The sequence below is a fragment of the Bombus vosnesenskii genome, unplaced genomic scaffold (assembly GCF_011952255.1).
Source record: "Bombus vosnesenskii isolate JDL3184/JDL3185 unplaced genomic scaffold, Bvos_JDL3184-5_v1.1 scf7180000013298, whole genome shotgun sequence".
NCBI classification, from domain to species: Eukaryota; Metazoa; Arthropoda; class Insecta; order Hymenoptera; family Apidae; genus Bombus; species Bombus vosnesenskii.
In genome coordinates this window covers 37,369-56,052 of record NW_022882948.1, presented here as the reverse complement: position 1 = coordinate 56,052, position 18,684 = coordinate 37,369, and positions in this window count along the sequence as shown.

The window sequence follows — 18,684 nt, the reverse complement described above, 5'->3', positions numbered from 1 at the left end:
GCGTTCGCGCGGTGACGCTCGTATATCTGGCCAGCGTCTTTCCTTTTGCAAAACCCTTTGAACCTAATTGCATTAAAATAACGAGCCGCTTACGCCGTGTACGCGCGATCATAACGGAAGAGCGTGTCGCGTTTATAAACGATCGCGTGGCCACGTGCACGATACACCATCGATACATCGTGTTCACCTGTTTCGAGTCAAACAGGTAGTCAAAAGGATATTGGAGGATTTTCATTCGACTATCGTTGACCGATTAGATACGTTCGATTTTTCCATGTAAATTGCCATTCAACCCCGATGAACCTTTATATCGCTATCTTTCATTTCTACAAGTAAGAGGACTTCTCGTATCTCGAGGAAGATACTCGACAGGATCGCACGTATCAGCAACGATCCTCTCGTATACTGCCGCGATCGATCTTTGTCGCTAGTCGTATTTTTCTCCCCTTTTCATCGTTTTTCGGTTAAACGCGTTGACCTATCCTAATCTCGATAAGTAACCCTTCGTATAATTGCAAACAAACGAGAACATACTCGAGCTGGAGAAAACACAAGGAAACACTGGACGACGTTGAAACATCAGTGAGATACGTGTACGTACTTGTACATAAGTAGAGGCAAGGCAAGTGCAGCCGGATCGAGGCTAAACGCGTTGGTCGTTCACCGGAAACGCCAACGATTTTGAGGCTCGCTTGCAACAGCCTGGCGGCAATAGGCTCGTTCCTTTAACGATCCACAATTAGACGAACAACTCCCACGCAACGTTGGAAGGCGCGCCTCTAGCCGCCGAGAGTTTCGCCGTTATCCTTTGAAACGAAAGCTACTGGCTGTTCGCACGAGAGCCACGGATTGCTTCAATTGGACCAATTTTACTAATAGAAGGGACTTATCGACTCGACACGGTTTATTTGAACTTGGTTTAACGTAGGATATAGCCGAGACGGTACAACGAGGGATTGTGTTGGACGGCCGAAGGCGTCGATAGTACACGAAGTGTGTTCTTGTTGAGCGCCTTGTATGCGCTAATAGCAGTCAAAGGGTTAATGATTTCAGTAGTAGGAAACGTTGTGTGGTAGTGGTTACGTTGGTGGAGTTTCAAGTTTAAAGGCTTCTTCGATCTATCGCATTCCTAATGTCTGGTAGGAGGAGGTTTTTATTGGCTCGTGTTTAATTAAGGTTCGAGGTTTTGATCGGTAAATTAATTCGAGTAATTGAGCGGAGAATATTCTGCCTTTTTTTTTTGTATTTCTGCATACCGTTACTGGAAAATCTATTTTTCATATAATTTTCTAGCAGTAATTATTTTGCGGATTCTTCTTGAAATTATTCGATCGTCCAACCTGTCTTTATATTTAGCGAAACATCCCATTTTTAGAATATTAATTAATTATTTGTTTACGATGACGAAGAAAATACTACTGAGAATTACATGGTTCTGGATTTATTTCCTCTGCGAATACAAACGTTCAGTCGGTATCTATAAAAGTAGTTATATTCAAATATCACGTTGTTTGTAGTGTTAATTAAAAATTGAACGCAAATCGTAAAAACGAACCGTATCGATCGAGAGAAATCGCTGAAATAAATCGTTGAAAAAAGGAACTGGAACAGACGAAATAAACAAGATACCGGTGATCAGCTGTTTAATTTGAAAGTCAATAACTCCACGCGATTGTTCTACACATGGAATATAAATCACGAACGAGATCTATTAATCCTAATTAAGATATCGCTAATTCATTACGACGTATAAACGGTGCTCGGTTGTAAATTGAGAAATGAGATCCGTTTAAAATTAGTCTGCTTATCAATCCCATTAATACTCGTATCGTATATAAACCGATAATTTATTCACATTGTACGTCCAGCATGAATAAAAGAGTTGTAAAAGTAAGTCGGACGAAAAAGTTCCTCGAAAAAAAACCTTTATGCGATTACAATCAATAAAAACAAAAAATTAAAAAGAATAAAAGAAGAAGAGTTACACTACCGTGTAATCAGCGGAATATTTCAAAATTACTTGTTTCGCTGGATCATTTAAACCTTCAAGCTTAATACCAATTTACAAAAGCTTGTTTTCTCTAATTTTACTAATAACAATAATTATCCAATAATAATACTAACTACGTTAGATTGTACAGTCAATTACAATGAGCACTTTCTACGTACAATCGCAAAGTATACCGAACGTTGAACCTTATCATTATCTATACCTTTCTCCGTTTCGACACATCTTCGCCATTGTAGAAACAACACAGAGACGATTCACGCGGTACAATTAGAAACTAACGAGGATCGTCGAAAGCATAAAACATTCGATAATGGTACGTACCTGCGATAGCGAGATTATTACGATGGTCGCTAGAAATGGGGCGAATCTCAATGTTTAAAACACCGAGCCACGCAAGTATAGACATTCTTGCAATCAGAGTGCGGACATTCATGAAAATTCATATCTTGTCGCGTGTCGTGTAAGAAACAGGCATATTTTAAATTCATAGTAAGTGCGGATAAATTGGCTCCTAAATCGAGATTGCCAATAACGAACGTGATAATTTCTTGGATTGTAGATATATGTCTTCATCGAGGAATTGTTCATCGATATACTTCCGTTATTGATAAAACGTTCAACGTATTGATAGAAACTTGAACATTCATGACAAATCACCTCAAAGAAATATATTCTATATTGCTTCTTTTTTTTTTTTAATTTTTGTAATGCACTTGTTCCACTTTTCCACTCGATCCTTTAAATGATAATGACTTTCTTTTGCAACACACCAAACAGAGTAACGCTGTATGGTTCGACTAGCAAACTAATAACTAATAACATAGATAAAACAATATTTCGCTTGATTGCGTATTTCCCTATGTGAAAAAGTGAGTTTGTACGAGAAATGAACACGCGCGTACTCAGGAGAGTTTAATGTCTCGAAAGGCAACGATAATTTTTCGAAATACTTTGCGAAATTTTTGTTTATGTTTAAATTTGTCGGAAAGTCGATCGAGTAAAAGGTTCGTATCCGCCGTTAACGCGATTCGTGGAAATGGAGACACATTATTCACCGCGTTCCATGTTCTAGAATCGAGTGCATCGTGCAAAAACTCGCCAAGCGTCGATGATTCATTAATAGCGTGCTATGTGGTGAAATTCTGCTGGCAATCTATTTTAATTTACGACCTTCCTTTAGCAAATAACAGAATACGCATCGATCATATCGCATAACCGATAAGTAAACCGATTTTTATGCAAATTCCTAACCGTGTAACTCGCTTAATTTACTTCTTTACTCGATAAAACGAACGACACCGAAGAAGACATTTATCCGCGTATTTTTTCGTATTACCCGCATTCCGTGCATTTTCGTAATTCCGAGTTTCCTGGAAATGTCTAAAAATCCACCGTCTGACTCCGACAGTAGAGAGAGATACCTCTGTGACCCGCTGCGTGAAATAAAAATTCCCTATCACAGGCGTTCAAACATATTGGGTCGTCCCAAAAGTTCCTTTCGTTTCACGAGCAAATAACAGACGCACGACCTTTTTTATTTTATACTATTTTATCGAATTATGTCAGAATTATCCATTTCGCGGTAATGGAACAAATACATCGTTCATTCGTATCGTCGTAATTCATAATTAAGGATCATACGTAAAAAAAAAAAAAAAAAAATGTTGCGCGTTCTTAGAAAACGAAAGAAACTTTTGAGCCAAGCTGATACTTTGCCGAGTCATCGTGTATCCGGAAAACCGCGAGCGTCGGTTTCCGGCGCCCGTCAGCTCGCGCGGATCGTTTCGGTTTATTCGAGGCCAATTACAAGAGGCCACGGGATGTACAACTGGACACTCGTAGTTTCGAGCTGCTAACGAGCAGCCGCAAGAGTGCTCTGTGCTGAGACCGTAGCTGTGGCCTGGTCGATATTAGCAAAAGCAACTGGACTAATGACCATAAAGGGGTACGGAACGAACCGTTAACGTTATTAAGAATATCTACGTGCTGTTCTTCGTGCACAGGACCGGCTACCCTTGCCCGGAGGAAGCGAGACGAAGGAAAGAAAGGCCAGCTTGAAAAACGAGCAAAGGAAGCGGAAGACATCGGCGAAACAGCGTTGAAAGTCGTACGGGTCTTTACTCGCGAATATTACTCGTTGATCTCTCACAAAAATCATCCGACAACGGAACATCGGCTTCTCGTTGAAGCGTGTCGATACCGCGGACGGTTTCGACGGATCGGCTCGCCTAGCTCCCTGGAGATTTGCTCGGCCTGGCTAATGGACACGATTAATAGGCCTTCCAGCTAATTACTCCGCTATCGCCTTTTTTACACCGTTTCTACCCGAGCTCGTTTCTCGTCGGACAACATCGATTATTAATGCGACGATCGCTCGAGGAATTCCACGATGGAAAGGATAGGACTGAGTGAAAGATGTTGAGAATTGAAAGGGGTTGGTCGTATTATTTCGTTTGTTAAATGGCATTTGAATTGGGATTTTTGCTAGTTCCTAGGATAACTGTATTATGCTAATTACTCGTAAATGACGTCGTTCCGTTTCAAGTTGATGGAGGCAGGTGGATCGTAGTAGACGAATCGAGCGAGTTTCTTCGTTCTGATAGAAGCAATTTTGCTTTCACGCGATTTAGAGGCAAACCCCATTCGATTTAATACGTTTCGCACGACGTGTTTTCTTCCTTTTTCGGAAATGTCCGTTTTAATATAACTTTCGTCTGCGATTACTCTCGTCCAGCTTTAAAATTCAACAGTCGGTTTTTTACAACGTCGGTCAATTCTATTCTACCAACTTTTGTTTAACTATGTAACGCGAGGCGATAGGTGTATCTGGTTAAATTCGATATTTCACCATTGTTCGTTGGAAAGTGTTGCGCAGAACTAACGGTTCGTTGCTACCGCCACTCTCTCGATTAAAACTGTAACACCCGGCCTTTTTGTCATCCAGACATCCAAGCAAAACGCGATGTATCTCGACGATTAACGGCATATCTCTGAGAAACTTAACGACGTTAATAATCGACGGGACGACGATTTATCGGGAATAATAACCCGTAAACTCGGTCGAAAGAGAGGAACCAGTTTCTCTCGCGGGTAGAACCCATCTTTCGTTGCTGGATCTAGGTCCTTTGTGTCCATTATTCACCGTGGAACACCGTGACGACGCGCGTAACACGTTCGAGATTAGAACGAACAGCCAGAAATACGAATTCGTCTTTAGTTTTATCTCTCGCCACCGCTCTTAGTCGGTATCTCGCTTCTCTTGCCTCTCTTTCTTCTACGTTTTCTTCTTTTCGTCGCGAGGTCTTAATCGAACTCGAACGAACACAAAATACGTCGAAGTCGTTTCTTTGGCAGATAACGCGTCTGTCGCGAGTCGTTTTGTCCTATTTCATAGATAAATTGCGTTGCTTTGACTATTCGAGAGACGAGAATAACGCGAAGAGCAGAGGAGAGCGGCGAAGTTTATTTGAAAGTTGAGATCGGTCGATGTTTATCTCGATTTCTGTTTCATGAATTTTTAAAACTACCTATAATTGGATATGCTGTCTCGCCAATGTATTCCAACAGATACCACATTTTGCAATTAATGTTTTTAATCTAATCTGTATAGTCGAAACGTTATCGACAACGCGTGTCGATACTCGGCTACGATTAGTACATTGCGTACCAAGTTACTAAAAGACAAATAATCAGAAGTACAGTTTTTAGATTATCGAAACTAAAACTTTATACAGCATCTGCAATAGCTGATGAAAGTTTAACGCCGATTTTCTATCGACCAGTTTCTTCATTTTGTTCGATATAAGAATTTACATAAAGTTGGACGAACGAAAGAACGTAACGATGAACGTACAATTTTAAACTAAATTTTGAAATCGGTCGTTCGATCGGACCTGGTGAAGTTCTCGTAAAGAACTCGTTGACGGATTATCGCACCGTGTTATAGACACTAAATAACTGACACGGTTCGTACGTTGTCTTTACTGTTACACGTGTACGCTGTCATACACACGCGCTCTCTTTACGGACGATCGGGAAACTTCCAAAATACGAACGATACCCGAGGCGCCGAGTACGAAGATCGCGTTAAAAAAGAAACAATGAGGTAAATAACCAAGCCCGATGTTAGGAAAATCCGGCGAAAAATATCTCCAAGAACGCTTATTGTTATCTTCCTCGCGCCGATCTCTTCTATCCTCGAAGGAGATAAAACGAGTCCCGAGGCCATCGGTGCATCTGCAGTGTCCCGCAGGGCAAAAATACCGTCCGATCCTGACTAATAACCGTGATGGCGAAAAATGGCGGTGGCGCGAGCGAACGAAAGAACCGGAGGCCGCGGCAAAAAGCGGGAGAATCGCGCAGGGTGGCTGATCGATGATGTCAGAGGAGCGGAAAGGATGCGCGTTATCGACGCGTGCACGTGCGCTGGTATTCCGCAATTAAGTGGCCGCCTTCGTCTCCGCTTTTTCCCTCCTCTTTGCACCGCTTGCAAGAGAGACCGATCGCCCGGTAGCACGTGCACGCGCCGAGGGGCCAGCCGGTGCGCGAGAACACGAAAAAGAAACAAAGTAGAAAAAAAAAAGAAAAAAGAAAAGAGCGAAAGAGGGGAAAAAGGATCGAGCATAGTGTTGCAGCTCGCCGTCTCGCGGAACGGTTTCACGATAAATGATAACCGCTTTAAATACCAGTTTAGCGCGTGTATCGGGAGAAGCGAGGTGAGCGCGCCTCGAGCCATGGAATCCCCTCGTTTCGACGATCGTCCTTTTGCCCGATTTATCACCGGTCGCGCCCTGAAACGCGCTCCTGCGACCGCAGCGGAGAGGCGCGAAGCGGAACGCCCGACAGGAAGCTGTAGCAGAGGACGAGACGTGCCGCTGGAAGCTCGATTTACACCTTCGCGTGCTGTAGTTTAGGCCACTTTAGGCGAGTGGTTTGATCGGCGATGGAGGCGAGTTTCTTGTCAAGCGGAAAATTTATTGGTGGATGAAACGGTGGATCTAATGGATCTAAATTGAGATAGGTTGCGTTGCGTTAAGTTTCAAAGTATTGGTAATGAACGTGTTAAAGAGCCGCGAATACGAACATGTTGTTCGTTGCATAAGTCTTTTCAAGTTCCTTCGTCGGCGATCGGATTTTTCAAGAGTTTTCGAACGCGTGGAGAAGGAAGAATTTTTGATACGTAAGAGAAATCGTAGCGCGGAGAAACAACGAAGCGAAACATTGTTTTGTCCGATATTCGTAGTGCGACGTTAATGGCTATTCCTGTTACTGCGTTAAAAAAGGAAGATACTATTATTTTTTAGACTACTTGTTCGGCGAAATAGAATACATAGTTACAGTTTTTATCCAAACTCGCGAAAATGAAAAATGCTGAAAACAGAAAAGTAATGCGTAATTTACGTATACGCATGTTACTCTTTTATCGCGTTACTTCGATTATACGAAAATACGTTGACTTAATTTCAACGTACGAACAATCGCCGTAATTTATAAATTGGATACGTTCGAGATTCGTCCATATTTCTCTCGCGTATTTCTAGGAGCAAAGTGAAAGGGGGGCAGGATGAGAACCGATACGAAACTTAATTAACAATGTAATAAACTGTCTTGTTCGTTCCTTTCCTATAATTTTACTCAATTTTTAGAGAACGCTGTTTTAAACGTTCCTGTACTTTTACAACTTGCTCTGGTATTCTCAACTACCTGTGTCAAATAATCTACAATTCTCCCTGTAATGTTTCCAATTATTCGCTTGAAAACCGACAACACCCCCTATAGAACGAACACGGAGATAAATAATTTGTGTTTCAAAAAAATCACCGTTACTCACACGCTCGAATAAAAACAAAAAGCGTCGGACCGATCGACGCTCGAATCAAAGTTCCGCGCACCTTTGGCCGAAACGTTACAGGGAAGAAAAATTGCACGTTGAAGGGTTAATGCAATCGCCAGCACCCCGCGAGCACACGTGTGCTCCCCAGAGGGGTCGTAGCATCGCATGAAAACGGTACGCTGCGCTCGTCTCACCAGGCAACCGACCGACCAACCAACCAAACGATCGCGCCGTTCTCCGTTCAGCCGCAGAGGGCAGGGACCCTTCTTATGCGCTCATCGAAGTCTCCGGCTCGGCGCGCGCGTTCTCGTCCAGCAGTAGGTCGAGCGAGGCCCGAAAAGCTCACGGCCTACGTCCTTGAGAGATCCTGCAGGCCGTGCACGCTGCGTCGAGCGGTAGACCGCAGACCTACCGTCTGTACGTGTTGTTGAGCCATACACACTCTCTATACGCTCTGCTCGAGAGGCAGAGAGCAGAAGAGGAGGAAACGGCGTACACAACGTTCGGCAGATACACGGACGATGGTTCCGTAGGACCGTGGTCGTAGGATCGCGACACGTGCAGCAACGGCAGCGGAGCGGCAGCATCGTGAACGTATACACACGTAGAGAAACACGGGCCACCTTTGGAGGTAGAAAAACGAGGGGCAACGTGGGGTACCAGGACAGTGGTCGGAAGAGGGAGAAGGAGGAAGAGGTGGAGGAGGATACTCGACCAGGTGGTAGTGGCGGCGAGGTGTAGAGAGGGGAAACGAGAGGTGGCTGGAACCGAGGTGGTGGTATAGCCTAGGGTAGGGGACCAGGTGAGGTCGCGGGGAGGGAAGTCGAAGAGTACCGCTATACCTGGAGTCGCTCGAGGCGAAATACATACCTACCTACCTACCTAGTATATATTCTCTCGGCTCGTTGTACTCGCTACGATCGTCTCTGTTCACCTCGTGGCGCCTATCTTGCTCGCGGCCCCGACTCTCTACCCCCTTTCGTCGGCGTGCCGAAGCCCCGGCAAGGTATACCGCTGTAAGTCCTCCATGATGCACGCCATAGAGCGCACCGCGGCCACCGTAAGACATTGCGCCAGCATGCAGTGTCTTACCTTGCCTTGCCAACGTCCGTCGCGGTGCGCCGTCCGTTTTCTTCTTACCGTCCGCACAGGCTTCGCAACTCGATCCAACGCGTCCATCGTCGCTCTTTCCTTCCTGCTTTCCCATCGGAAGCTTCGAGTCGAGACAACCTCGTCGTGACTCTTTTTCCTATATCTGCGTTTCTCCGCTGTCTCCGAGCAAACTTCGAATGAAGCATATGTATATATATATATGTATGTATGTATGTATGTACGTATATATATTACATATATATGTACATATATATATGTATGTATATATAGTGGATATAAAAATCACAGAGATTCCTACGTTTCTATCGGTGAAACTCTCGAGAATCGTTCAGTCGATTTACGTCGCGTTGCTCGATTTCTTCCGCCGGCCAGTGTAGATTGACCTGTTTTCACGGCAGCGGATCAGGCTTCTATATAGTTGTTCTCGTTGAAGCGTATCTATGTAATTTCCCCAGGAAGTCGTTTTTCACGAGTTTCCCGCGGCAGTCGACAGCCGCGTAGCTTCCCCGGCCGGAAGGGGGAAAAAAATTCGAGCAGCGAAGCCGCGGGGGCAGACCTGTCTCTTCCTTCGCAACATCCGGCTTCTCTCGGAGAAAAACAAATTCTCTCTCGGCTCCGGATAGAGAATTCGAGGAGATCAGCAGCCGAAGGTGCACCAAGGTAGTCTCGAAGAGGAACACGAAGAAGCGTTCTCCTCCTTCCCCACCTTTTCCTCCGCCACTACCTACCGCTACCTCTATCTCCTCCTTCCTCCACCTCCACCACGCGTACAGTCGTACGGTCGCCGGCGAGCAATACGGTTTACGGCCGCGTGACACTGTCCCGGACAACATCGGCGTCCACGAACAGCTGGATCCACGTTGGATCGGGTTGGATCGCAGTCAGACCTCCGTTCCTGGTGCACGTTGTCCCAGGATGGTATCGTGCTCGTCGCGGCATCGTTAATCGTGCGTAACGCGAGCCACCAGCAACGGCCAACTTCGGTGATCATCGAGGACTTTGGTCCTTGGTGCCCTTGTTTCGTCCAAGCGAACAAAAGTCGTCGCATTCCTTCGTGTTTCTTTCGAGTTCATCGATGTTCCACGATATATTCTAACTGTATGTTCGAACATCACAGGCGCGTACATGTCGTGAACAACGTTCGTGTGTACAGTTGGAGACCAGTGGGTGAGGAAGAGAACGGCACACACGTTCCACGGGAAGAAAGAAACCATCGTACCAACGAGGTGTTAATCCGGTGGATAAGCTAGCGGAACATACGTGTCCGTGTTCGGTCGCGAGTGAGAGTGTTTTTCGCGTGTAAACGCTAGCGTGGCGGCGTCCGGGCTCCTCGCGAGACGTCAACATCTGGTAGCGTGTATCCGGCCGCGCGAACGCGTGGACGTCCCGTTCTCCTGGCACACGGTGCGTGTCCGGGTTCCTCTGCCGGTGAATCTCCTCCGTGCGACCCGGACCTTCTTTCATCTTGCAATTTTCACGAGGTTAACTCGGTTCCTGCCAGTGGTGTGTACCGGCGTGTGTATCGTCGTGTCTGACGTTAACCGCTGCTTGGCTAGCACGCATACGAACCGTGCGTCTCGCTGCCCGATCCATCCATCGTCAAGGACAAATTGAATGGCTATCGTCCAAGTTTCGTTGTCGATTCCACTGTGACACTTTGTGCCCGAACAACTACGATCGTTATTCTCTATGAATTACATCTGGCGAAATATTTGCCAGTTGGACGAAGAATATCGAGCGTGCAGCATGCCGTGGCATAAGAGACAGATCTCGACGATCGTTTTCTGACCGTTCCATCGATTCTTCAGTCAGCTGTCGACCAGAGGATTATTCCTGCCAGCTATCCCCGTGGACGTCCATCTTCTATTCGCAGAGGTTAGTCACTCTCCGCTTCGTTCCGGTATAGTACACACTCGTACGTGCGCTGCCTGTTCTCCGCACGCCTCTGTGTACGTGCAGGTCCGCGCGAGCGTGTCTCGCATCCGTGGCTGTGTGTCTGATCGTGTGATCGACACACGCGCAAACACACACACACTCACGCACGCACACACACACACACACACACACTACCATGGCGTACACTCGTGTGGGCAGACGCTCTACGACTCTGGATCCGAGACATGTATGGGGAGACACGCACACGTGTATCACGCGCGTGTATATTCGACCGCGTGGATACGAGCGGTGCAACGATCTACTCGTCGCGAGAGTACGAGCGTGCGAGTGTGCGACGAGTTACGCGCGAGCGCAACCAGTCGTCCGTATTGCGAAAGCGGCTAACGCCGCGCGATTTTCAGTGGAAGCGTTTCGAGGTCTTTCGCGCGGACAAGTTTTCGACGGTTCGTCCAGGAAGCAGGAACGGGTTCCGCGTTCGATCCGCGAAAGCGGCGCGCGCACATAGGAAAGTGCCAATTTCCAAGTGGGAAAATTCTGTCGATCCGACGTTTCCTGCCGCAACTTTCGCGCTTTGGAGCAATATCTTTGCAGCGAAACATTCGTAGAATGTGTGGTGTGAATTAGGAGAGCAACGACGTATTAAGCGGTGGTTGGTTCGTCGAGATAGACGTCGATGGTCTTTCTGTGGCTTGGTTCTGTGAAAAATGCTGCGGTTTCTCAGCTATCTCTAATTTGACGAGAATTTGTGAACAAACGTGTATGCAGGTCACCGCGAGTTGATCAACGAAAGCTATAAATCGCCGAGAGATCGAGTTTGCGGCAGTTTGTTTCACGAGGAGTACGTTTGGTTTTCCGCTGTCGAGAAGTTCGCCAAGTGTACAAAGCTTGCTGGAAATTGCCCGATAGATCGACGAGATCGATGGACTTTGAGATTTAGGAAGGTTTGCTTCTGGTGTTTTTTTCTTTTCCAGGAGGACTGTGTTTCGTTTTAAAGAAAATTTTGATAGGAGAATCTGACGCGAGATACGACAAAAGTATCATCGGTGATCGATTTGTGAACATGTCACGCGTTATGGTTCTGTGCAATTTCGTCCTGTGCGACGGCGTTTATTCTGTTAGAAAGTTTATTTGAAAAATTGATTCTGACAAGATCTTACGATTTAAGAGAATACCTTATTTCGGTCGCGTTCTATTTAATATTCTGGTTTAGAGATCGTATTTTCGTCCAAGTTTCCACCGTCGAAGCAGGAAATCTGCCGTAAGACGAGTAAATAGGTGTATCGCATGAAAGATCGGTTTGCAGGTTTAAGGAGACGTTCGATTCAAGGTGTAGGCGTAATTGCATCGTGCATTGGTAGTCAGAAAATAATGCTGAAACGAGTTTGTTGTTGAACGATGTGCGGATTAGTCGAAGGTTTTATGTTTTACAGGATGTTAACGAACAGAAGTTCAAGGTTTCTTAGTGCGTGATGATCATAGAAGTGGAAATAAGATCTTTTCAAGGTTTCTCCATGTGTAATAGCTCTAGGAGCAGGAATAAATTCCTATCAGTCAGAAAATCTTTTTATATCGAAGGACGTTTAATATTTCGTCGGAATTTTTGTATGGATGCGAGTGTGAAGTTTAGCGCGTAAGATATCACATTGGGATGCAATTAATGTTTAGAAACGGCGCGTAAAATGAGAAGAAAATTTCAAGTTTGTCCAACAGAGTTGATTTCTCGGATATTTTTACGTGTAGCGTACGTGATCAAAGTACGGGATTCGTTCCTTTATCTACCTGGATTAATTACATATTCATCGATGTTACTATGACGGTAGACGACACGTCGTACTTTTTCGTGTTTGATATTCAGATTCATTGTCTCGAACAGTCCGGCTATATTTTATCACTTTGTATTAATACGAATTTGCGTCTGTGAAACGAGAACTCGGTGACGCGAGTTTAACTCGGTTTACAGAGTTCGATGATCGAAGAAATCAACAAATCAACCGTACTTTCTGTGCGATTATTTGTTTAATTTTTGTAAAATACATATACAAAGTTGACGTTCTCAATGGAAAATCCCGAGTAGTAGAAACGAATTTAAGCGAAAGACGATTATCGTAAATGACAGAGGGTTTTTAACGAGCTTCTTGCCTATTTGCTATCAAAGAGTCGCAGATAATCCAGAGGTTATTCGCAGAGGTTAACCAAGCTTGGCCAATTTACCATGGCGAGGAAGACGAAGCGAAAAAGGCAGAAAAATAAACAAAGAAGTACACCTATCACGCTATACACGTGACAGCCAACGATTGAAACTCCAAGTCGATGGAGCACCTGCCATGTTTTGGCAGAGTTGGTAATTAACGTGCTCGTAACTTGAAATATGGCGCGTGAACGTACACAATATGTTCCAAACGACGTGCAAATATAACGCTACGCGCGCTAACATTCAAAAATATCTTACTGCCCGTTTATTTCTTTACGTTCAGAAGACAAACAAAAACGTAATATCAAAAACCTATTCGAATATTTACCAACAACCATTAAAAATCGTCTATTAATCGAAGAAAAAACATTGATAATTTATTCGACGATCGAACGACGGTAATAAACCGACGAAACGCAATAACAAATACGCACAGCACATAAATCGTAAAATCGACGAATAAAATAAAATGTACAGCATAATCTACGCACATTATAGCTGGTTCTAGGTCCTCGAGATTTTCGAGTGACAGTAATTTCAGCGACGCTGTCTGGAGAAACGTCATCGAGAATGAAATCCGTCGGATGACGCAGCCGTCCCTATACGCGTCGAAAAGACATATCGATCATTCTTTCGCTCAATCGTTGGTGATTGGATCGTTTCGAAACGATCGTGCGGCAAATGCACGACGCACTGGTCGAGCGCGTTCTACTCGCTGACGAAACGATATCAATTTTATAGAAACGCGTTCGAAACATCTTTTTGCATCCGTCATGCGGGTAAGCGGTATGTTTCTAGTAAATTCTGCGGGTATAGTGACTTACCTTTTTGTGCAACCTTTGATCGTTAATACGTATCGACACCTACGTGTACGTATAATTTTAACAAAGTGGCGAATCTTCAACTCGCGTTCCGTAAATGCAACGTTACCTCTGAAATCTCGTTTCCATTCTGAAACAACTTCCAAGCGAATTGTGTAAAAAGAAAAAAAAATTGCGTACTTGTATATTATACGACACTTATATTCCTCTTTTATTCGCATTCTCTCGTTCTTTTTCATTCACCGGGATAACCGAAATGAAATTACTCTCGATACGGTCGTTCGAATAAGATCGATGGATCCGACCGTGGAAGATAAATACACGTCGGGTGTTATATTCGCATCCAGGATTATGCAACGACAGCGTGAAATTAGATGCCCGCCTCCTTAAGCGAACGCAACCGTACACCTTTGTTCTTCGGGGGCCGCGCGAGGCAGTTGGTCATCGCCTTTTTTCCCCTCGACCCTTTTCACCCGAAACAGATCCACGATAACGTAATAGTTGCAACGATTGTTTCCATCCACGGTAAAATCCCTTGGACGCGATAGTGAAACGTTGCTTTGCACAATACACCTCCGTTACATCTCTGTTACACGTCCATGTATATCTGAAATATAGTTTCTTATCCGTCTCTGTACGTAGAAAAGACACAGTCGATTTAAGAGAAACTCGTTGCAACGAAATTACACGAAATCGTTACGTTCGTCCATTCGTTGGACCTCGCTGGCTCGTCTTTAAATTCGTTGCTCGAGACAGAAAATTAGACATCTTTGTGTCGCTATTCGATCGTCAGGTATTTGATAAGTTTCACGATCGACCGAGTCAACCGTCAAAAATCCTCAGATTCCTGGTTCTGAATGTATATCAGGTGGAAAATGGAAGGTTAGAAGGAGACCGTGTGACACGATTCTCGCGACGCTAAATCGTGGATCTTGCTGTGATTGATTTACCGACGATTCAGCAGAGCAACGACGTTACTTCATTTCTCCTCGTTTCACGAGAATTCCCTGCTCGACGGTTAGAAAAATATCGGTAACGAGCGGCTGATTGGATTTTTACGCTTTTTACCGGCGTTTCGTGTCCGTTTCTCGCCGCGACACTCGAATACCGGATAAATGCTTCGACTCATCGCAAGAAAACGTTAGAATCTCTCTTTTTCGATTTCTCTGCTCCTCGTTTCTAAATGGATAGGCGCTCCGAGGGAGGGGGAATTCTTCATCCTTGGAAGTATTTCGTCGCGTCGAGTATCGTCGCGAACGTCGAACGGACCCGACGAGAGGAAAGAATTTTATAATAATTTCATTGCAATTTCATTAATCTTTATGACGCGCGAAGTTTTTACGACGTGGAAAACTGAAATTCCCGGCAACGATTATCCTTCACCTGGTTGACTGTACGATTTTTATCTTCGTCAGAACAAATTCTGTGTAAGATAAAAGAAACATCCCTGGAATTCTGCTAAGACGCGCAAAGTTATCTTGCTCGTTTTTTAATTATTCTTCGGCAACTTTTTCCTGTCTGTAGAAATACGAGCCAAAAGCCAGAACGACAGACTCGAAAATTAGAGAGTAGATAAACAGGATAACGGAGAAACAGCAAGAGAGAGAACTGTATGTATGTCAGATTTCAAAATAAAATTACGCAGTTAATCGCCATGCTTTCGTGTCTTAGAATCTAAAAAAAAAAAAAAAAAAAAAAAAAGAGATGGAAGGAACGTATTGACCATTGAACGAAGCGCTATCTATTATGCTACTTACTGAATATGATTACCTTAGATTTCGAGTAATAGTATTAGCAGGTCAGGACGCTACTTGTACGATGTTCGCAATAAAGCAAATGATAAAACTGTCAGAAACGATCGGGAATGAACATAATTTCCTCAACACACATACCTGTCCAACTGTCCATCCAATATTTTCGCATTAAACCTAACATCGTAAAGCGACCACGATCTAACCGTTAGTCCATCGTAATATCAAACGTTCGCAGCTACGCATGCTTGCGAAAGTGGAAAGTGGAAAGATGCAAGAAACAAAGGACCTTAGTCACTTTATATAAGAAGTCGTCCGCCAAACATGGACTCCCTTCTACTATCTTCGCAGGATTTCGCATTCGTCCATGGACCGTTGATATTCTCGCGTTGCATCGCAATATCGAATGGGAGTTGCGTAGAAAATGACGTAGCGACGATTTAAAGAAAACCGCGTAACGACAGATCGAATGAAAAGACGCGACGACAAATTCCATGTACCGATGCATTTAGAGGGAAAGATGCGTTGAAAAAGACTCTGAACAAAGTATCGACTATGAGACATATTTTACTCTGCCTTCGATTAAACAGCGTTCCACAGAAATGTCCACGCGAGACACTGCTTCCTGTAAAAAAAATTTCCTCGCTGTTCTCTCGAACGAAAGGTCGAGGGAATACGTCGATCGCATGTGGCACGTCAACGAACAGAACGTAGTATCCCCGTTAACCGGCCAGGTCGAATTATTTACCTGGTGTACCGGCTGCTTTTACGGTCCGGATTTCTCCGGCCTTCTCGCGAGTCGCCGGCCCGCTTCAAAAGCGACAATACGTTATGCAAATGAGGGTACGTCAGCGAGATTCTCCCTTCGATTTGCATTAAGCTCGCATTCAGCGTCGCTAAGCACTTTCACCCGTTGAGCTACGAGCGTTGATCGAAACGGCCAACCGGAGCGCAACAAGGATCGAAATCTGATCCACTCAGGAAGAACGTGTCCTGACTTGCCATGCGAACGTTCCACTTTGTTCCGCGAATCTCGCTTAACCCTTCGATTCGCACAATATTCGGAAAATAAGTTGCGATCGACGAAAGGCAGAAATTCAGTTTCAAATCTTTCGATGTCGTCGTTGCGTTCTACCGCAACTTGAACTGGCTCGCTACGTGGTTTTCAACTTTGTCGAGACTGGACGTGAGACAAGAGGTCACCGGTTTTTCTATCCCCGCTTCGCAGAATGATGTCGCCTATAGTCTGTCCAACCAGACGAGAGAGTCGCGATCGCGTTTCGTTCGTGTCTATTCTCTCGTCTCGTTGGACAGGCCGCAAAGCGGTACCCAGCGTGAGCGTAACTTCCGAAATTCCGGACGGCGTAACGCAATTTCCACTCTTCACGTTGGTTTGCCAGAAATTTTACGGTCACTTTTCATCGAACGCTTTGTGTGTTCGCTATTTGAGGAATTACGTTGACGCTGGGTGCCACCTTCGGCGCTCGAGTGGCACCGTTCTACGAAGCGGAGACACAAAAATTGCTGTCCCGTTATGACAAAGTGTCCGAATAATAGTAAAAACTATGCGGCAAAGTAGTTTAAGGTGCGTAGAACTGGACGAACGTGAAACGTTATGGAGATAAATTTCTGCTTTTCTCTAATAGCCAATCAGAACTTACGTCGAGGATGCGCCTCGTATTTATTCTATAATACGAATAGTCTGTAGCAGTAGTGGCAAAGCTTCTTACGCGCCACTGCATTTAAGCAAATTGTGCGAATAATATTTATGGAGCTGCTGATGCGCCGGGCAGTTTTTAACGGGGGGAAAAAATTAATAGAAAATTAATGACACGAGATCTCACAAAGCCCAACGCGCAACTAGGTTGCAGATCTTTTTGCGTTTATGGGGAATTCGAAGGTGCGGAAAGACGTACAGGATGCGCGTAATACGAAAGAATATATGAAATATCGGAAGCATAATAATCTCTGTAATATGGACAAAGTAGGATAAAACCTGACACATTTTACGTTTCAACCTACAAAATTTGCTCCTCATCCGTGCAATGATTCTAAACACGGTTCGCGTGAATAATCGGTTAGAGATTAATGATCCTTTGCTTGTAATAATAATTATCGGTAAAAAGTAGATATCCGATATTGTTGCAATAAACAATTAACCTGGTTACTTTCCAGTTTGTTCTTCTTTACGCAAGTGATCAATTCGATTAGCGGAGCCAGTTGCTCCAAAGGCGTATCCGTATCGATAATTAATGATTTTTACATGTTAATTGGAACAATTTTAATACACCTTGGTGATCACACGCGTGTCGAGGAAAAAAGCGTTTTTTTTTCAGATTTTCTAATTAATTCTTATAGAAAACTCTCGCTGCTTCGAACAGCCGAAGTTTCTTATACTTTCATCGTAACGAAATTTTCAATTAAAACGCCGTAAAAAAATATATTAATGTCAGGTAAAGACGGTTATATCGAGATTGGGACATTTTAGATTTTTGATTAAGGTAGATTATAATAGAATGTGTGTGTGTGTGTGTGTTAGCTGAAATGGAAAGAAACGGTGATATTTTGTAACGCGTAATTAAACTTTTGATTAACGTGGCTAGAGAAAAATTGGTGAAAAGTAACAACCAATGGGAAAGGTAGAGTTTAATTTCTCAAATTCGCTGGAATAGTTGGATTTTAGGGAGTGTACCATTCGTCTGGCAGCTCGAGTATTTAAACGAGTACTCTCACTTAGCACCTCGTAAATTTTGAATTGATGCGCGAAAGAAAAAGGAAAAAAAAGAGTGAAATACCGCTTTCTTAAGCACGCGATCTTGTGGTATTGGCTATCTTGAAATTTGTTTGTTCCATCTTCCTTCTTCTTCGTTTTTTTATTTCGTTCGCGAGTAAAAAGTATATTAACATTTTACAATGACAAGATATTTTGCAACAGTTTAACGGTTTAACTATTCAACACAGAGGAACTACTTTTATTACTCTCTTAATGAACGGTCAGGTGCTAATGAAGTACGGATGAATTTATTTTAAATAAATTAATTTCTAGATATTACTTGAGCGGAATCTTG